Here is a 22581-nt window from a genome sequence, read left to right on the forward strand (position 1 = left end):
TAACACTGTGCCAGGACTTGCACTTGAGGTTAGCTAGCATCCTTCTGGCAGTTCTAGCACAGCAATAGGTCCCAGTGACTTTAGATTTAGTTTTCTGAACCATGAATTGGTTTTTGGGGAAAAGTTTTAAGCCTAAGTGTTTCTTTTTTTTTCTCCATTAACTTTATTGGTACATTTTAGGTAAAAAATACAGTTACATTCATCATTGGGATCTTGTACCATTACATGAGTCTCTTGGTTCTTTTTTTTTTTTTTTCCCCTTCCCTTGCCCTCCCTTCACCCCCTCCACCCTTCCCTATTTGCAAAGACCTTGTTTCCATTTTTCTCCTCTTCTCATATTTTTTCCTTTCCCTTTTTTCCCTTCCCCTACCCCTCCCAATTCCCCTGCTCTTTTAGACCTTTTCTTCCTGTTACACAATATGTTTTACATTTTTTAAATTACAATATTAAGATCTAGGAGACATTACCACAGATTTTACAGAATTTAAAAGGATACAGAAAGCATATTACAAAACTCTTTTTTGAAATAAATTTGACAACTTCTAAGAAGTACCTTGGAAGACAAATGAATGAAACTAACTCTGGAGGAAATATAAAATTTGAAAAGCACCTATTAAAGAAAGTATATTCCTAGCTTGAAAACATACCTATATGACAACAGCAGGCTCATAAACATTTTAACTGATAAATTATATCAAACAATTAAAGCAGAAAAAAGAAGGAACACTTCTCCCCTCATTTTAGGAACTCAACATTGTGCTAATCCTAAAACTGGATAAAGGTAATAGAAGAAAAATGTATGAACATAGATAGAAATTTGTTTAACAAAACAAACTCTTAGAAGTCAGATCTGGCAGTATGTAGAAAGTGGTTTTATTATAGGGATGGCAGTGTTGGTTCAGCATTGGAAGATCCACCCCAAAAAGTAATCATTTTAACAGAGGAAAGGAGAAAGCCATATGATCCTGTCACTAGTTGGAGAAAGAGAAAGAGTATCAGACTAAATTCTACAGCTGTTCATGGTAAAAGCTATCAGGAGACTAGAAGTAGAACAGAACCTTCTCAACAAATCAAAGACATGTACTCCATACTTCCAACAAAAACTCCTACTATGAATGGAGACAACACAATGCTTTCTCCCTAAAGTGGGGAACAAGGGCATATATGCCTACTCTTCCTCTGTCCATTAGACTTTGAAACATAGGTCTAAACCAAAATAGTCTGGCAATAAAATGACACAACTAGGATAGGATTGGCATGGCAGAAGCAAAATCTTCATATGTAGATGAAATGATCATCTACAGAGAAAATACTAAGAAATCTCTAGGAGCCCCTAGAACTTGTACTTGAATTTAGCAGGATTAGAAAACACAAGATCTATATAAAAATTCAGGTCTGTGTATATTTGCCATAAATGAAGAATTGGATATTGAAATTTAAAAGTTGTGTAGGAGTACAAAGGACCTAGAAAAGTTAAAAACAAAAACAAAAACAAAAACAGTGTTGGAAGATGTTTAGTACCTAATTTTAAGACTTCTTCTAAAGCTACAGTAATCAAGGCAGTGCTGGTGTAAGGAAAGACATATAGATCATTTAAATAAAACAGAGACTCTAGAAATAGAACCACACTTATATGGTCCACTGAGTTTTGAAAGATTATTTAACATTACATTTTATAGAATATAAACTCGATTCAAGAGCCGAGGGAGAGATAGTGTCTTCAGCAAATGGCACTAGAACACCTGGTATCCATATATAAAAAATTAACCTCAACCCTTTTTTTCCATACATGAAAATAACTTGAAGGAATCTATGAACCTAAATAAGAAAGCCTAAAAGTATAAAACTTTAAGAAGAAATTATAAGGGAAAATATTTATGAATTCAGGGCAGGCAAGAACTACCTAGGATACAAAAAACATGATGTATAAAAGAAAAAAATTGATAAATGTGATTCCATCAAAATTTAGAACTTTAAATGACATCATTAAAATGAAAAGTGATCCTTAAATAGACCATATTTACAATGCATATAACCTATGAGCAGAATATATAAAGAATTCTTAGAGCTCATTAATAGACAACCCAATTAAACTGTAGACATAAGAAGATGATAAATAGTACAGCACAAGGAATGGTGTGCAATTCTAGAATCAGAAAAATACTAATCAGTACAATAATAAGATTGAATTATACACTCATTAGAGAGATGAAGTCAAAAGTTTTAAAAGCCTTGTCATGACTTTTTCTTTTTGTTGGATTCTCCCCCTTTGAGTTTAATTTGTCATGCCCAATGGACTCATTCTGCTGGGTTTCCTGGGGTTGTGATCCTCATTGTCTTTTCCTAGGGTATTGTCTAAAATTTTTTGGAGTGCTGGTTTGGTATTCATGAAGTTCCTGAGGTACTCTTTATCATGAAAGTATCTTATTTCTCCATCCATTTTGAAAGATAGTTTTGCAGGGTACATCAATCTGGGTTGGAGGCTGTTTTCCTTTAGTGCTTAAAATACATCACTCCAAGCTCTTCTTGCCTTGAGGGTTTGCATTGAGAAATCTGCTGTGATTGTGATGGGCTTTCCTTTGTATGTGATTTGTTTCTTTTCTCTCATTGCTTGTAGAAGTTTATTCTTCTGTTGGATTTCTGGAATCCTAACTATTATATGCCTATGTGTAGATTTTTTTCGACTAAGGCTAGGTGGAGTCCTATATGCCTCACTTATCTGTATGTCAAGTTCTTTTCCTCTGCTTGGGAAGTTTTCTGCCATCACTTCTGTGAACAGTTTTTTTATGTCATCTGCACTCTCTCTTCTTTCTTCATTGACTCCAATCAGTCTTATGTTATTCTTCTTTGCATTGTCTAGCAGGTGCTGGATTGATTTCCCATGTTCCCTTACAATTTTAAAGCAATTTTTCTTTTCCTCCTCACTAATTACAATCTTATCTCCTATATGTGAAATTCTATCCTCACATTGGTTCATTCTGCTATGCAGACTTTTGATGGAGTTTTTAATCTTTTGGAAATCTGTTTGTATCTGTTTTATGGATTCCATTTGTTTCCTATGTTGGGATTCTATCATGTTCCTCAGATCCTCTATTTTTTTATCTGTGTCCTCTCTAGATTTATTAATCATGTCTTGCACCATGAGCAAAATCTTTGCTGTTACCTGAGTAATTTTTTCTGATTTCACTTTTCCCAGATCCTCTTTTGTTGCCAGTTTAGAGCGTCCAGGTGGTTGCATATCAAAGTGTTCCATCTTGTTTCCCTTTGAGGTTGCTGTAGGTGACCTGGAAGTCTGGAAGTCTGTTTTTGAGGCTTGTTTATGTGTCTTCTCATTTCCATGGGGGTGGGTGGGTGCTTCTGGCACCCATGTGGCTCACCTTCTCTGCCCTAGGAGCTTGGGATGGCAGTGGGGGAGCTTCTTTCCAGGTGCTGGGTCCGGCTGAGCTTCACTGCCCTAGGAGCCTGGGATGGAGGCGGGGAGCTTCCTTCCAGGTGCTAGGACCAAGCTAAGTGTTTCTAATGGATATTTTGTTCAACTGAAGTATGAGTCTTAGCTACGTGTTCCTCTGTGTTGTTCAATTGGTTTCCTAAAAAAGAATCGAGGCTGCCACTATAAAAGCAAAAGGCAACCACCATGGCATTGTCTATGAAAACAAAATTGAAAAAAAAAATTAAAAATTTATCACAAATTCAGCAGGTTATAGACAAGGCCTTATAGACAAGGCCAATTCGGTTTGCAACCAAAATTATGGAAAGAATTAAGTCCGTGAGCCAATGTACTACTGCAATTATCAAGTTACCAAAACCTTAACTTTCCCACAGCAGTGGGAAGCCGTGGTAGCAGCACTTGAGCTCGTCCAGCGCCCTCTGTCTCAGTGACTTCTTTACTGCCACCAGGGCCGCTGGGCTCTACACTCTCCTCCATCTTTTTGTTCTTGACCTTCAGGGTCTGGAGTCATGGCTGAGAGGGGACAATGAATGCCAGCCACACACAAGAAGGTACTGGCCCCCCGATGAACACTCTGGCTGCAGCAGAGCCTCGGTGTCCAGCGGCCACTGGGCTCAGCTCTGAGGCACAGCTACAACTGTAGAAAAATTGTGAGAAGAGAAATCTTTGCCATATTTCTGATTTCAGCAAGAAAGATTTGTGCTTCTCATCATGCACAGCAGCGATCATATCCATCAGTGTCTTGTAGATGTTCTTTCAAGGGTTACTACTGAGAATGTCCATTAATGAAATGTTGCTCCAAGAATGATGCAGGCAGGGTCAGCTGAAGAAGCCACGATGCAACCAGACTCATGGTCCCTAATATTGAAGATATTTGAAGTCTTTGTATTCTGAGATGGTTCGTTATGCAGTGATAATTGAACCAGAATGCTGATTTCTGTGACATCAGGATCTGGGAGTGAGGGGAGCTGTGCTGCCTCCTCCTGGACATCAGAGAGCCCCTGTGATGGAGGTGTGGAAGCCACACCAGCCCTGTGTACAGGATCTTGCTATGCAGTTTGGGCTGGCCTTGAACACAGTATGTAGCCAAGGCTGACTTCAAATGGATATCCTCAGTCTCCTGGTGCTGGGATTACAAGCATCCTCCACCACATCTGGAAGCAGTTAACAATTTGATGGCAACACGTGACCTGATACTCTCTTCCTGATAAACACTGCTGCTCTCAGCTGGCCACACAGTCATGAGGGGCAAATAAGCGGTGCTCTGAAGGGGACTTTCCTGTACAAGCTATCTTCTTCAGGTTCACCTCTTTGCAGATCCTGAAATCAAGAGTTCAGTAGCTCAACATTGCTGGTATCAGGTTGATCCTCACGTAGAAGAAATTTGTTATACAACTTTCTAGAGTAGGCCCAGGGACACCATAGCCACCTAAAATCCTCAGATGTACCTCTTGGTGCAAAACAGCAAAAAACTGGAGGAGCAGAGCCCCCACCCCCACCCTGTGCCAAGGAGGTGAGCTGCGTGGGTGCCAGCAGCACCACTCTCCCCCACCCTGGTGGCTGCACTGAGACAGTATTTGGATCCACAGCACAGAGGTGCAGGGGGTCATAAAGGACATTGTTCTGAGCTCCAGAAGATAGAGCAGAAGTGAGCAACAGAAAGAGGGCCTCTCTCAGGCTCCTTGATGAAAAGGGAAGCCCATTGGAAAAGTGAAGAAAATCTCTGCAATAAAGGCACACCAGACCACTGTAGTTGCACACTGAATCAGGCAGGATGGTGTGTGACTGCAGTCCCAGCACTCTGGACAGCTGAGGTAAGAAGGTCACATGGTGGAGTCCAGCCTGACCAATTTAGTAAGTTAGTGAGATCCTTAGTGGGTATCTGAAGTAAAATGTCTGAGGATATAGTTCACTGAGGAGATGCAGAGTACAAGCCCCAGTAATGCAAAAGTGAAAAACTAACAGATAGATGATAAATAGATAAAAATATTCATAGATACTTAGATAAAAATAACAAAATAAGTGGCCACTGATTTATTTAGTATGAAGAAAAAATGGCTGTCACAGGCAGAGACAGGGAGAGAGTCCCCACAGTCCGGGCCTGACTGTCCCAACGATGCAGAAGGTTGTAGAAGAATCAGATAGAGACCGAAAGCATAGAAGCAAAATTGTACTTTTATTCAGCAAGCATGCAAGAGTACAGCTGCCTTCTCACAGAGAGACAGGCAGGGGTGGCTGAAACAGAGCCACCATTGCAGGGGGGCTCAAGATGCTGGTTTTATAGTAGTTGGGGCCTATCCTGCCTCTGGCCTGAGGGTACCGCTATTTGATTGGCTAATGATTAGCTTAGCTCATTTCTAGGGACAACAAGGAAGGGTCTTTTCAGGGGCCCTTTACATCTTAGGGCCAAGGTTCTTTTTCCTTTTGATCTTATCAAACCAAGTTTTGCAGGGTACAACATGAAGAGGAGGTGCAACCTCAGCAGACTGTAAGCTTTTTATGGGTGGTTAAACCTGTTCTGCCAGCTATCTGAACTCCTTTGGGGAGGGGCTCATCTCTCTCTGCCTAGGAGTCTCTATCCCTACAGGGCTATAGGCTTTTCTATCACATGGAGACTCAGGCTATGGAACCCCCAAGACATGAGCTCACTTCCTTGGCAACAACTCCAAACAGAACTTGGAACCCTTGTTAATGGGTGTCACAATCTAGCAACAGCCGTCTCCCAAGCCCACTTGGCCGGAGACAGTCAACAGTGAACATGCTGAGCTGCTTCTCCACTTTGAGAGACTGCAGCCTCAGGACCCCAGGTAGAGAAAGTATCTGTGAAAGATTAGGAAGATGGCTGACTCCATCCAGATGCCACACAACTGTCACAGACACCCTAGGGACGGACTCCCTGGGAGTGACCACCGGTGACCTACCACAATCAAGGTACCCCAGCGAAGGCTCCCTAAGCCCAAATACCAATGCCACAGAAACTGGGGAAGTGTGTGGGGCAAGTATCACCAGACCCAGAAACACCCAGTAGCTCTGGGCGGCCTCCCCAGAGCCAGGCACAGGAAACCTAGAGAGTCAAAGTCCAGGGGGGAGACCAAAGTCACAGCCACCAGCCCCCGAGAGACAATGAGAAGCCTGGTGTACATCCGTCCAGGCCTGTCCGGCACTATTGGAAACAACTTCACAAAGAGCCTTGCAGGATTCTGGCCAGTGTGGTCCCTGTAGACAATCAGACCACTCTCGTTCTCTGAGCCCTGCCTGCCTGTTTCCCTGGGCAGCCAACCTGTCTATTTTCCCTTCTTCCCAGGCACCTCCACCACCCACACCTCTACCCAATCGGCCCTGATTTTGGGAAGAGACATCATGATAAGGTCTCTTGAGAATTCCATCCACTTTGAGGGCCTGTGTGATAAAGATCGAGATGTGTTGTGTTTGGGCAATAAACAGCTTTTCATCACACACTGGGTAGAGAAGGAAGGAGACCCATATACTGTGTCACCTCAGTTGGAGTGAGAAGAGGTCATTAGGCTTTCTGAGCTAAAGAAAGATTCTGAGCTCTTAATTCATTCATCGCCTTGTATACCAGAACATCCTAAAGTGCCTTGTCCAGGAGAAGAGAAATCCATCCACCACAGAGCTGCAGGCTGCTGGAGAAAGCTGTATTATGCAAATGGCCACACTTTTCAGGCCAAACGCTTTAGCAGGTGAGCTCACTGTGCTGTCTGCACAGACCGTGTAGGGGGACTTGGCCGCTAGGTGTATAAGTGCGCCAGCTGCAAACTCTCAGTTCACAAGAAGTGCCACAAACTTGTCACAATTGAATGTGGGCAGTGTTCTTTACCATCAGAGCCCATGGTGCCAGTCGATCCATCATCCATGGCTTCAGACCCTGCACACACAGCGATCCCACATAACCTTTCAACTCATGAGGCTTTAGAACAAGTTGATGAAGAGAATGAGGCAGGGAACACCAGGGAATGTGGCAAAGCTTCATCTGCTTTAGGTCTTGAGGACTTTGACTTGCTCTGCGTGATTGGCAGAGGAAGTTATAGGAAAATACTGTTAGTCCAACTGAAAAAATCAGATCATATGTATGCCATGAAAGCAGTGAAAAAAGAGAGTTTGTACATTCATCGGGTACAGAGGGAGAGGTGCATTCTACGACAGACTCCAATTGTCCTTTTTCTAGTTGCATTGTATGCTTGCTTCCAGACAGAAAGCAGACTGTTCCTTGTTCTAGACTGTGTCAGTGGGGGAGATCTACTGTTTCATGTGCGGTAACAAAGCACGCTTCCTGAAGAACATGCCAGGTTTTACTCTGCAGAAATCAGTTTAGCAGTCAACTATCTTCACCAGCAAGGAATAATTCACAGAAATTTAAAAATGTAAAATGTATTACTGAACTCAGAACGGCACATTAAACTCACCAATTATTGCTTGAGTAAGGAAGGCTTACAGCCAGGAGACACAACCTGCACTTTGTGTGGCACTCCTCATTTCATGGCTCCAGAAATTATAAGAGAGGAAGATTACAGTTTCGGTGTGGACTGGTGGGCTCTTGGAGTGGTAATATTTATGATGATGATCAGAGAGTCTCCATTCCATCTTGATGAGTGCATCAACGTGTATTTATCCCAGTGTAATAGATAAGGAAGTAGAGCCTGTGAGAAGTTAATATGCATGATTACACATCAACACGTGGGCCTTCCAGCCCTTACACTGAGGCTAGAGTCTGTCCAGGTTTCCTGACGCCATGCTGCCTTTGGAAAGATCATTGACGGCTTGACAGAACTAAGGTAAGACATGTTACCTTCTCACATTTGTGTGCAATTTTAGAAAAGCAGTGCCCACTTCTTATATTAGTCTAAAATTTAATCTGACATCAAATCCTCTTGGGGGTCTGTTTTCTCAAGGAGATCTAGTGCTTCTGCACCTACTGATGTTGCTGCTCTCAACAGTATTTCCAGGCTTCTCTTTCTTTGCTTGCCCCTCATTATACCAAACAAAGAACAAGTATGATGCTTGCTCATGCTTGCTGTCCTCGAAAAGGGACTGTTGTCTGGATTCTCACCTTTATAGGTTTTATAACTGGAAATCAGGCCTTGGCACGGTATCTTGCATGTACTATGTGCTTGTAAAGCATAGCTGGCCTCCTATAAAACACTTAGTATATAATTATGCAGTAGTGGAAAGTTTAATTTAACTGAGCAGTGGAGACCCATGCCTTATTCATTTTAGAAGCATGAAAATTTGTGTCATTGGTTTTCACTGGTGTTTATGATAGTGTGCATGTATGTATTGCCCCTAATTTTGAGAAACAGAGTCCTTTTCCTTCCCTTTCCTTAGTGTGAAGCATTTTTTTAAAAATCATGTATTTATTGGAAATGCATTTGAATTCTACTTAGCTTTAGCATGGTAACAGAAAAAAGAATTGATAAAATTACAGAAACAATTTAAAACTACCTAGAATTGAATTGGGGTTTAACTTGATTCATCATGATTATGATACAATATTAACTATATCCACTGAGAGAAGGTTGGCCGATAAATTATTAGTACTCATTTATAAAGCTAGTTTCTGAATTTCAAAGGTTTCAAAGCTAATCCTATATGCAAAAATCTCCTGAAGGCAAAGCTAAAGAATTAAAAAAATTATACTCCAAACTCAAAATTATATTACATCAACATGATATAAAAATTAGGTGCTAGAATATATCAGAATTTAAAGGATGGATAGATAGATTTTATAAAATTAAAGTTTAATAATAGCTATATTATTTTCAATTAATAGTGGGAACATATTGATATACTTTTTATGAGTGTAAAGGTAAAAGTATTTCCTCACTAATAATAATGAATGGTAGCATTTAGCATATAAATGATGCAGGCTCTTAAATTACCTTTACTTTTGCTTTGCGACTGCAGCTGAACAGAATTTAATGCCTTTTTTATGTGGTATAATTTTATCTTGCTCATACAATGTGAGACGAGTAATAATGATATTCTAATATTAATATAAGTACAAAATATACATATTGATGAATAATAGTCATGTTTTTCAGACCTCCTTGCCAAGTCATATTAAAATGACAAATAATTGCAATTGCTTCTCAGAGAAATGGTGCAGAATCTGTAGTCAAAAGCACATTAGGGACCAACAGTATCCATTTGTTATCCTTTGTCAGGAAAACATGGCTCCTAATGAAAGTGAATGAAGGGATGCTGGTTGAAGATGGTGACACTAACCCTTTTTCTTGACAGGAGTCATGACATGGGTATTAATAAGAGGACTGAAAGGTGAAGGCAAAGCTTTGGTTCTTAACAGCCTTGTATAATCTGGATTTGATTTTTGTTTGACTTATTTTCTTTTTATTACATCTGATAATTTTCATGGTTTGGGGGAGCATATCCATGGGGGAATGAAGTACAGTCAAAAATGTACAGAGATGCCCCAAAGACATTCCAGGGTCATTGTGTTCAGGCAGGATTCCCCACATGGCTGGAGACAATGTTATTTAAAATCCAAACAGCTCTCAAATCAGAATCTGAATACCTTTTTATTAAAATGTAAAAATCCTGCTGTTTCTCTTTTTCACCATTACATATTATGTTTCCTCTTAATTGCCTATTTTTTAAAAATTATGATTTCTTTATACAAAATATTGCTGTAAGAAAAAATTTTTTGACCAGGAAAACAAGTAGCCTGTTAAAAGGAAGCATAAAAACATAATTCTAGGTCAGGGATTTCCTGAAACAATTTTCAGGAATCTCGATGACTTTGTTATAAAAATAAGCATATACACTTTTGTTGCATTTCATATCTGCTGATTCTTGTTCCAGCAGTGTTTAGGACTAGCACTTCCTCTTTCAGATGGTATAAATATGCATGTACATTTCTGTGAACATTCAGGAAAATCACCTTGTAGTTTCTAGCAATTTATGCAACATTTTTGTATATCATATATCCTATGCAAGGCACTGTGGTAGGTTTGGGGAATATCATTGCTCACCATCTAGTGGGAAGACAACAGTTAGCAAATAACACCAACTATTACTAACTGAACACGTTGAGTAATAATATTTTGTCTCTGAAATTGCTTAGGATGGGGTGGGGATAGGAGCTAAGAAGAAAAAAGACATGTAGCAAAGGAAACTTTGGGTGAGTTTGATTATCAAATTGTTTACAGTAGGGAACAAGGAAAGGGGATGTTACCAGAACCCTTGCAGTGTGTTCTGGTTTCCTGAGAGCCACTACAGCCCAAGGTGAATTAATGAATAAAGACAGGAAATGAGATTTAGAGAAGTTGGGTTCTGGGCCTGATCAGTGCTGCTCTGGGCAGCAAAGACAGAGGCACCCCAAGCTTGCCACTATTTATTGAGTTCATAGGGATAACAGATGACTCAGAGGGTTTTGATAATCCTACATTGATGAGGATCTTATAGTCAGAGGAAGTATCAGATGTCTGCTGATGGTGGCGATAATCCTATGATCATGAGGACCTTATGCTGATGAGGATCTTATGTTGATTAGAATGGTAAGATGAGCAAATCATTCTTACAACAGACAGTGGGATGAGTTAAACTGATAAGGAATTTGCCCCTCCCCAGGTGAAACCTTTCTCTTACTACTTGGTTCTCAAGGAACCAGGATATCTGCAGTTGATGTAATCTTGCCCCCCACCCACAGTACCACAACATCACATGACCACTGAGGTCTCAGCTGTGACCAGAGGCAAAAATGAAGTTATATTTTGGCATGTCATACCAGCCTGTAAGCAAGAAGACTACACCCAAACATAATTTAATTCTGAAATGATTTTTCCCAAAAATTATGTAGAATAGTTCGCGACAGTTTACCATATACACTGCTAACTGTAAAAGAGCACAGAGCACATGTTATTTCAGTCCTCCCATATTTGTTTTTGTTTATTGTAGTGTTGTCCTTTGCTTCTTTCTATAAGCTTAATATGTGGACACAATAAAAATTAGTGTTAGGGTGAGTAAAGTAGATCATTAGGTGAGGCAACAGACTTTTGTAGACTTTAATTAAGTGAGATACATTCCTCCTAGTTAATAAAGACACTTCATAAGGTAGAACAAACAACAGTTTATGAGTAGAAAAAGATAATTCAGGTTCAGAAAAATTGAACAAATAAAATTGAACCATTCTTGAACTATTCAATTGAAATTTCTTTATATATGTTTATGTGTCCACATATGTGTGTATATTAAAACTTCATTTTTATCTGTATACATTAAAATCTCATTTGTCCCAATGTATTAGTAGATTTTAGTTGCTATAACAAAATACCTAAGACTGGGAAATTTATAAAGAACAAAAAGATTTTTTTCTCACAGTTCTAAGTCCAAGATCAAGGTACCATCATAAGCCGAGGTCCAGCTTGCTGTGTTTTAATGGTAGTAAAAGGCTGAAAAGCAAAAAGGGGTGAACACTCTCGGTCAGTAACTCCTTTAGTTAAGAATTTGGAGGGAACCATTCAGTCCAATACATACATGTATATAGAACTTGCCCTGAATTCAGTTTCCTGACCACCTCAAATTTTTCTGATAGAGCTAAGAATCAGAAAGTCAATAAAAACGAATTTGAGCATCCTAAATAATTTTACTCATTCGGTAAAATATATGAGTCCCCAGGTGCTCCTGCACAGTTTTGATGAAGGCAAACTTAGCCTGGCTCAGCCTCTTTGTTTTTCCCAGTGCAGGGACCCCTTAGCTTGTCACTCAGGGCCACTGTCTCTTACTGCCCAGAAAACTTGCATGTTATAAGTGACAGGATTCAAAGATGGGAGGGTTGGACTAGAAAGAAATCTAGAAATAGATACAGTAATAATAAGAAAAAGTAGAAACTAAGAAAGAAACAAATGACCAACAAATGAAATGAATGTCATTAAAACTCAAGAGCTTTTAAAATCTCTTGTGAATCATAAGTACTTTACAGTGAAATATACCATACAGTAACACTAGTGGCTCCTAATGATAATTCTAAAGTAATAAAAACAAATGATATGATTAACATTTACTTAAGATAAAATACATTTCATTGAAAATTTTGTCAACATTATACATTAAAATTATAAATCATTTTAACATTTAAAGCTCCTTAAAGGGATGGACCATAATTTACTTGGGATAAACATATACTTTTGTAACAATTGCCATGTGACTAAGGTACAGTGGCACTTCACATATTTAGAAAGATACACTGATATGCAGTTTTTCTTCTTTTGCCAACACCCCTGATGTCTTTGTGGAGCTCTTTATTCCTTTATCTCAGATAATCAGGTTGAGGCTCTATCTCTAGATCTAGGATAGATGGAGCATGTGACCCACACCTAAGTCTATCAAGATACCACATTTTCCCAACCACATAGTTGGGAGAAACCACACAATGGTGGTAAATAAATTTGTTCAATTGATCCAGTAGGAATACATCTCAGAGCTAGTGCTGGGAATGTGAAAAAAATGGCTATGCCCTTTCTTTCTAGATGTTAAATTGGAAGAATGCAGCTCTAGGAATTGTTGGCTGCCATTTTGTGACTGGAAAGAGATGGCTGGTCTGAGAATGGAGTCATGGTAAAGGAAGACCTGAGAAAAAGGGTAGCAGAGATCAAATCTTTATATTAGTATATACCTTTGTGAGCAAATCAATTCCCTTTTTGGTTAATAAGTCTAGTAGCTTTCTTTTAAAATGTATGAAGAAGAATCTTGACAAATCCAACAGATAATATATACATGGTTCAAATTAAAAATAACTTCAACACTATTTGTGGTGGCAAACACATATGTACACTTTGCAGTAAAAATGTAAAGTATTACAGCATTTCTAGAAACTTTCATTAGCCTTCATCTTTCTCCTGGGAATTTAAAGCTTAGAAACAAAAACATTTACAGGTCACATATTTCTAGGAACTGAAGTTGTTAATTGCAGCATTTTTTTTTAGCAGCAAAAAGGTAGAAACAAAATGAATGCCCATGAGTGGGGTAATGGCTGAATGTGTGACAGCAGAGTCACAGCATGGAGAGTTGGAACCATTGCGGAGGTTTGAAAGAATGAATTAAAGCCACATCATATAACTTGGAAGAATTTTCACAAAGTATTTTAGCTTAAAAATTGAGATGTAGAGAAGCAGTGAACCATGACCTCGTTTTTAAAAAACCAAGACAATCCTCGATGTGTTCTATGCATGCCTATATAGGATTATAGGAGTACAGAGAAAAATTGAATATTATTATTTTTTAACATGCATTATTTGTGAGGAGGTGTTTGATATCAATGAAGAGGGAAGCATAAGGGAAGAAAGAAACAAAACAAAAATATTTACTTGAAATAAGCATGTTTATGTTAATGCTTGTACATTTATGTATAATTGTATATAGGGTATTTGCATGTATATTATGTATTCAGACTATGCATAAAGAAATTAAAGATAAAGATATTTTAGATAGACTCCAGTTTTATTATTTTATCCCATAAAAAAGAAATAAGCAATAGCTGATTGAATTTGGAGACATCACGTGTCCATTTTGTTATGAGTAAATCTTCATTATGAGTCTGAACCACCATTGTACCAACACAGCATAAGTAAAGTCCCAGGGTTCTAGGCCACCATGTTCAGCTTCTACTACTAGAGGAGCAATCTGGAGGTTCTGGATGTGTTCATCACATGCTAATACCAAGGTGGGAGCAGAGGGAGGGGAAAGCAGGCATGGTCAACTGTTCCCCCATCTCTGCCGGGCTACATGGGTAGCCTTGTTTCCCAGTGGGCTGTTGTGATCCTTTCCTAACTACATTTTCAATATCTAGAGTCACTTTATATTACACACTCTACTATGTTATAGTGTACTCTGCTCTCATGATGTTTCATTGTATATCATTCTACTTCTTCTGCTCATATATATTGTTTCATGTCATATTTATACCATATCATATTTTTTGTGATATATACCTTTTACTAACACCTTAAATTACCTCCTTGCTCAATTTCTTAAAATTTAGATCCTAGTTTTAGTGTCTAATATTTTTAAGTCCTTTTCTTAATAATAGTTTTGTTGCAACAGAATTCACATACAGTAAAAATAACCATTTAAAGTGTATAATTGTTTTTTAGTATACTCACAGACCTTTGCAACAATCAGTACTGTATAATTTTAGAACATTTCATCATGCCATAAAGAAATTCCATGACTGTGGCAGTCATTCTCTTTTCTCTCGTCTACTAATCTACTTCTGTCTTTATGGATTTTCCTATTTTAATATTTCATATAAATCAAATTCTTTATGACTAGCATAACTTAGCATGATGTTTGTAGCATATCAGTGATGCATTTCTTTTTATTGACAAACAATATTCCATTGTATGGCTATACCACCATGAATAAGTCTTCTTATTTTTACATAGGATTTATTTTAATGTATTTATCCTTAATTTTTTAATAGTTTTGTAGTTTTTAGGCTATATCTTATACTTCTTTTGTTAATTTTGTTAATTCCTGAGTTAAAAAAAATTTTATGCTGTAGTAAATGGAATTGTTTCCTCAATTTCATTTTCAGATTGTTCATTGCTACTGTTGTGAAATTGATCTTGCATCCTGAAAACTTACTATTTCTAATTTTTGTGGAAACCTTAGGATTTTCTACATATAACATCATTGAATATGTGAACAGAACAGAATTCGTTTTACATTTTCATTTTTTATCTGCATAACTTGTATGTCTTTTTTCTTGCCAATTTTCCTGGATAAAACTTGAATTACAATGTTGAATAGAAGTCACATGAGCAAACACCCTTGTCTTGCTCTGGCTCGTGTGTTTTATTTATTTATTACTCTTTGAAACAGGGTCTACTCTTTGAAACAGCCTGTCTTTGCATTCAGTACATGGCTCAGACTGGCCTTAAACTTGTGGTGATGCTCCTGCTTCCGTCCCCTTGATGCTGTGAGTAGACATGCACATCACTATCCTCAGCTAGTTGTTCTAGGTCTTAGGGGAAAATATTCCATCCTTTACCCTTAAGTTAGTTAGTTGCAGGTTTTTACTGATGCCTATTCCTAGCTTGTTGAGAGTTGTTTGTGTGGATGAGAGTGCATTTCACTATTTCTGCATATATTCAGATAGTCCATGTTTTTCACTTTTATTCTATTAATATGGTATTATACATTAATTGAATTTTTGATATCTTATAGTCCTAGAATAATCCCCACATGGCAATGGTGTATACGATGCTTGAGCTAATTTGCTAGTATTTTGTTGAAGAGTTGTAGTTCTATTCAGTTGCAGTTGCATTCATAAGGGTTATTGGTCTGTAATGTATGTATACATTATATGATGTTCAGTTCTAGTGCCAGGGTAATACTACCTGTAAAGAATTAAATAGAAAGTATTCCACATTCTTCTTTTTGGAAGAGTTTGTGAAGAATCAGTATTAATTCTTTACAGGTTTGGTAGGATTTGCCAGTAAGCCATCTGATCCTAAGCTTGTGGTCCTCATGTTGTACACTCGACCACCTTGGACCAAGGGTCTTCAAACCTGGGGCTATGGACAGGTACCAGTCTGTGTTCTGCTAGGATCCAGGCTGCCCAGCTGGACAAGTGAGGGTTCCAATCTTCATCTGTATTCACAGCTGGTTCCCATTGCTCACCTTGGCACCTGAACCTCTGTCAGATCAGCAGAGGCATTAGATTCTCAAAGAAGCATGAACCCTACCCTGAGCTGTGGTTGCTAAGGATCCAGGTTGTGTATTCCTGCTAATCATTTCAGAGCCCACCCTCTCCACCTCCCACCCCACTTATGGAAAAATCATCTTTTATGAAACTAGTCCCAGTCAAAAAGGTTGGAGACCACTTTCTGAGGTTTCTAAACTTATCCACCCACTCACCTACATATCCTCATTTTTTCTCTTCCAAGCTCTGATAGCCACGGTTTACTGATCATACATTTTGAGATTTTTAGATGCACACTACAATATGTGAGATTATGAAATACTTTTCTTTTTGTGTCTGCTTTATTTCCCTTAGCATAATGTCCTCTAGGCTTATCAGTATTATGGAAAATGACAAGATGTCATTCTATTTCAGAGCTGATTTCTTTTATTTTTTCTACTTGCTTTAAATTTAGTTTGTTTTTCTGTTCCTGTTTTTAAGGTGGATGGTTAGGTTATTATTTACAATATTTATTTTTTATTATATACATTTATAGCGATATATTTTCTTCTAAGTACTACTTTAGCTACATCCATAAGTTTGGATATATTATATATTCATTTATCTGAGTATTTGTGTTTCTTCTTTGATCCATTGACTATAGAAGAAAAAGTTGTATAATTTCTACATATTTGTAAATTCTCCAAATTTCCTACCATTACAGATTTCTAATTTCATTTGCTTGTTGTTATAGAATATACATTGTATGATCTCATTCTTTGTAAATATTTTTGAGGCTTGGTTTAGGGTCTAATTTATTCTAGAGAAAATTCTGTAGTCCTTTCTAGAAAATGTGCATTCTTCTGCTGTTGGATGGTGGAATCTATTATGTCTAGTTGATATATGATAGCGGTGCCACAATGTGCTGTTTACATCATTGAAAGTTCTAAAAGGTTCGCCATCACTGGTACATCACGTGTTGTGGGAGCCTGAAAGTTTGTTCATACACTACATGTCTGACAATTTTTAAAAACATTTTTAAGATGGGGTCTCACTAAATTGCCCAAACTTGGTTCAAACTTGTAATTCTCCTATCTCAGGCTCCCAGAGTGCCGGGATCTAGTTGCGCACCGCCACATGCAGCCTGACGTTATTTTTGGCCACATTGTAATGCATCTGGTAAATAGGAAAAATATGTATTTGGTATTTGTTGGTATGATTTGTTATTTTACAGTTGCAATTTATCTTCTTAGGTAAACTAGTTCTCAATCTCTTAGGATTAAAGAATTAAATTGAGCCAAAAAGCAATTAAAATCACATTTGACTTTTAATACAGTAAAATAAATACATATTAGTAAGCTCTACATTAGCATATTTAAACTAAAGAGAAGTAAAAACTCCCTTCTATTGACCTAAAGGGATGCCTAAAAGTCACCTTATCCACCAGGACTTAACATGCATTTTTCTTTATTATTTTTTATTCTTAAATTCTTTTATTGGTACATTTTAGGTATGCAGTATGTTTACATTTATCATTGGGTGTTTGTACCTGTACATGATGTATCTTGATTCTTATTTTTTTCCCCATTACCTTTGCGTCCTTCACCCCCTCCACCCTTCCCTATTTACATAGACTTTGTTTCCATTTTTTTTTCTTTTCTCATAATTTTTCCTTTCCCTTCTTTCCTTTCCCCTTCCCCTCCCTTCACTCCTACCTCTTTCGACCCATCCATCCATTTTTTTTGAGGACACACTCACTTTCTAGAATCTAGGGTCCCAGAGCACCAGCTCTTTCATGATATGTTAACATATGGGCTGTTCACCCTCCTTTATGAGACAGGATATACATAAGAGTGTGTGTAGGGGGACGATGTGATATAAAGGGCATGGATGTTGCCTTGAGGAAATATTACATATCCTTTGTAGACTAATTCAGAACCACTTTCCTTGTAAAGTATGAGAGGCTCATGTACAAAGCAGGAAAAGATTAGGGTTCTAGTTCTGGCTATTCAATTAATTATTTATGTGATCTTAAACCAATCATCTAATTTCTGTCTGCTTTGCTTCCTTTTACTATAAAATGAGAAGTGTAGACAAGATGTCTCAGAGGCCTCCTTTCAATTTTTGTACTATCTTTTAAGGTGGAGAAATTACTCTGACCAGAATTGGTTATAAAATGTCAGCATTAGAGTGGGCATCAATAATTTGTGAGAGAGGGCCAGGGATTTAGCTCAGTGGTTCCACTGCCTGCTTCACAAGCACAGGGTCCCAAGTTCGATTTCCAGTAACAAAAAGAAAATTTTTTTGAGAGAAAAACAGGAAATAATGGAGAATTTAGAGGTGTACCCTCAAGCCCCCAAAGAGATTTAAATTCTGTTCTAGGAAAGACAGACTATAGATAGGTTGTAGGTTCCTTGCTCTATGCTTTCATTTCTGGGACTGCTTATTCTAGCTAGGCTGATGCCTAATCTTTTCAAAAGAATTTTAGAGATAGAAATCTCATGATTTTTTTTTGGATGCTGTCTTGAAACAAATGACAAGTATTTAAGCTCTGAACATGGCTTGTTACCTCTAAAAGCAAGAATTATCAAATGTTATGGTTAGTGTAATGATTTACAGTATCAAGTTGCATGCCTCTTCATATGTTTTTGTTTCTAGATAATGAAACCTTGAAAGATAGGAATACCCAGTAAGCAAGAATATTTGCTCCATGTTATTTTTATAAGGTCAGAAATTTCCCAAAAGCAAAATAAAAATCTAAGAATATCTAGGTCTACCCACACTAAATTCAATCTTCTGCATGGTTTTTCCTTCACATTTATAGCTTTTTCTGGTTTTTTTTTTTTTTTTTTTTTTGGTTTTTTGTTTGTTTGAGGCAGTGTCTCACTATGCAGATCAGACTGACTTTGAACTCACTGTGGAGTCCAGGCTCGCCTTGAGCTCATGGCTATCTTCCTGCCTCAGTCTCTCCAACTGCTGGGATTATAGGCATTTGCCACCACACTCAGCTGGAATTTTTACAGAAATATTTGATGTGCTTAATGAGCTTCTGCAAGACCTTAAAATCATCACAGAGGAAATGAAATATGGAACCATGCTAGTTCAAACCTTAGCAAGACCCTGTGTCAATAAATAAATAAAGGGAGCAGGGTGGTAGCTAATAATTTAAATAAGATCTTTCTTACAACTGTTCTAAAAATGTGACTGATTGAAACCTATTATTTTCAGAGAATTCTACTGCATAGTAGTAATTCTGCCCATTCTTTGCTGAGAATAATGCTCCTATTTTCTCCCTATCTTCCAATGTATTTGAGTTGAAGTTGTCAGGCCATCAATACTCTGCTCTTCCTTTTCCCCTGTGTACTACAATCTTCTTAATGTCCCTGCCATTTGTTATCCTCTCTGTGTCTCTAAAACAACCACAGAAGTACCCCTGCCAATTTCTTAAGTACATATACTTAAGCACGTCATAAAATGAGTATCATTAAGCCCTGATTTGAGATCATTAGCTATATATTTCCCCCCATCCCCATGGTACTAACCAGCAAAAAGATGCTCCCAAGGATAGCCAAACCTCCAAAGTATAAACTTAAACAGTCAAACAAAGAGGTACAGAAGAGCAGAGAGAAATTTATTTTTAACTCTTGACAACCTGCTTATTTCTTCACATATAAAAGTGATTATTCTCTTCTAAGTAACATTCCTACATAAGTAATTATTGGCTATAAAACTATCCCTAAAAGCTGTTCAGGATTTTGAATAATTAAAATTGTTTTTTGGCTATAACTAGATTAAATACTCAAAAGTGACACGTTAAAATTTTCCAAAAAAAAAAAAAATATTATCCAACTTTAGGTTTGTTTTAGGCTTGAAAACCTAGACTAAAGTGAACTTGTTGAAAGTAATTAAATGATGTCTATATTTTTGTGCAATTTTTTTATTTTAAAATAATGAAATAGTAAAAATAAATAGGCATTTGAGTATAATATATTAATATGTAAACTTGAATATATATATACCATATAAAATCTTTAAACTTTCTTAGAATTGTCAAATTTAGACTTTCTTTTTTTCTGTTCTATTCTAATCTTGACCTTTTCCTATTTTAATTTGATAGAAAAAGTATGTAAGGTTGCTATGCAGACAGACATACACTAGTCCTGATTGCATTTAATCTCTTTTTTAAGAAATTCAAATATCGCTGCTGATGGGACTAGAGCCTTGTTCAGTAATTTGGGGGCCTTGCTCATTCATTTTTCAAGGTGTGTCCATTACAATCACTCACTGAAAATTGTTATCTAGAATATTTGTTCTTGATGAAAACAATAGGAGTAAGCTATAGGGCTTTGGAAAATTGCTTCCATATTCAAGCAGGGCTACAAATACGCAGACACCTTGTTGATGATTTTACTGCCTCAAAGAAAATGTATTGCCACTGCCACAAGCCTGTCTTTTGGCACTTTATCACTTACAAGTGATGATAAAATTGTGACAAAGAGACTTCTTTTTAATCTTACAGGTCACTGCTCGTTGTCTGCGCTGTCCACCTTTTGTCCTCTTACTTAGGCTAGGTAAGGTAGAAAATTCCCGTTAGTTGTCTCCAAATTTCATTGATACTGTATCAAGCACAGACTTTGTCTTCTGATTTTCATGTCTCCTAATCTTTCAATGTATGACTTTTATTTTCCATATTTTAAAATTAATTTTTAGAAAGTTTTGAATGTGTTTGAAATGGTTTTATAAAACTGAATTACTGGATGTAATTTGAAGGGTTCAGATACTTTTATGAATCATCAGTATAGAAGATAAACCACTTGACATCATGAGACTGTTGAGTATAAAATGATTTTGTTATTGAGTTTCTTTTTATTATTGTAACCATTGGTTTTCATTAACTACTCATACAAGAATATAAAGATATTCAATCTAGCAACATGTCATTGCCAAAAAATAGACATGTCTGAGTAAACTTCTCTAATCATTGAGAAATTATTTCTTCCCTGTAGAAGAAATAGTAAAACAAATAATGAAGAAAACATTGGGGGAAAACACCTGTGCTTGAAGCAGTTTCTTTTGCCCCTTGATTCCTGAACTTTTTCATATGTTTTCTTCTGGGATCTTTCTTGGAAGCCAGGGATGCATAGTGTTGCAGTTTATTTCTCTGCCAAAGATTTTATGTGTTATTTTACCAATCTTTCAGCAATAAAGGAAGTTTTTATAAATATGTGAAACCTTATAAAAGGATATTTTAAATTATATAAATGAGGAAAAACTTACTCCCAAGGTAGCAAAGAAAAGCACTGAGGATACAATTCAGAATGTCTTTCTCTCATCAAGGAGTTCCAAACTATTTAAAAATGTAATTTCTGTCTCTGATTTGAATATGCTCTCTGGCTTCCTAGCCTCATTTTACAAGTGTATAAACCATCAAAAAGGAAAGTTAGCAACTTTTCAGTATCTACTAGGGTAAGTTAGGATATATTGTTTAGGTAGCAAAAACAGGCAAGGGATGAAGTCTTACGAAATGTTATTAGCAACAGCATCCATTTATTGCCACTCTGCTATATGTCCAGTAGAGATGTATACATTATGTGTGGTATTTACCCACAATGGAGTACTATTCTGCCATAAAGATAAAACTTGAATCATTTGTAGGAATATGGATGTACCTTGAGACCATAATGGTAAATGAAATAAATCATTTAAAAGTGGCTTCTCTTATATCAAGAATCCAAAGTATAAATAAAGAGCAAAATAAAAGATGGATAATAGGAAATGGGGAGATAGGTTTTCTCAAAAGGGAAAGAAGTCAAGAAATGAAGGAAACAGGAGAGAAAGGGAGCGATAAAAGGAATTAAGATGTATTATGTACGTGTACAAAATCATAAGGAATGTAAACATTATGTACTGCAAATATATAATAATACAAAATTTTTAAATTAAATGAATGATTATAAAAGTTAAAAAAAAAAGATGAGAGAACTGATGTATGAGAAGTCTGTCCAGCTAGTGAAGGACCAAGTCAAGATTCAAGATGTAGTTTTCTATTGACCACTAAAAATGATCTGAATAAAGTGGACTGTACTTTTTATTAGTAACAAACAGGCTTGGCAAGTAAGCAAAATGACAGCAACTCAAAGGCACAGTGTGGTGGAGCTTCCATTCCTCAGCCCTGCTCTGTGGAGGGCTGCTATTGGCTTTCAGTCTCCAGGTCTGCAGCTCAGAACCCTATCTACCATGTCCACTGACCTCACCACCATGAGCTCACCTTCTCAGCTTGTGTTCTGGTGAGTCAACACTGCTTGTAGGGCAGAGTTTGTTGGAAGAGACAGTTAACCGCACTAGATTTGCTCTCTCATTCGCTTTTATTTGAGCTTGAGAGCAGGGCCTGTATCCTACGTGGTTGTTTATGGCAGCATGGTTTCTCACCTGGGAATATGATGATGTACATTTGCCTTTAGAGGATGCCACCTAC

The 22581-nt window shown here is 37.4% G+C and overlaps 2 long non-coding RNA genes across 6 annotated transcripts in view; both read left to right on the forward strand.

Annotated features, from left to right (window-relative positions):
- Positions 1 to 22581, forward strand: part of LOC110344879 (uncharacterized) — a 465109-nt gene that overhangs the window by 68900 nt on the left and 373628 nt on the right. The window lies entirely within an intron of this gene.
- The window catches only part of LOC147829064 (uncharacterized), an 87082-nt gene that overhangs the window by 14534 nt on the left and 49967 nt on the right, over positions 1 to 22581 (forward strand). The window contains exon 1 of the long non-coding RNA XR_015449607.1: positions 1 to 22581. This exon is cut by the window's left edge and continues 14534 nt beyond it; it is cut by the window's right edge and continues 20488 nt beyond it. This is a non-coding gene — a long non-coding RNA (uncharacterized LOC147829064).

This window comes from Heterocephalus glaber, unplaced genomic scaffold (genome assembly GCF_053883595.1).
Source record: "Heterocephalus glaber isolate CG9 unplaced genomic scaffold, H.glaber_assembly_v1.0 deba00000768, whole genome shotgun sequence".
Lineage (NCBI taxonomy): Eukaryota > Metazoa > Chordata > Mammalia > Rodentia > Bathyergidae > Heterocephalus > Heterocephalus glaber.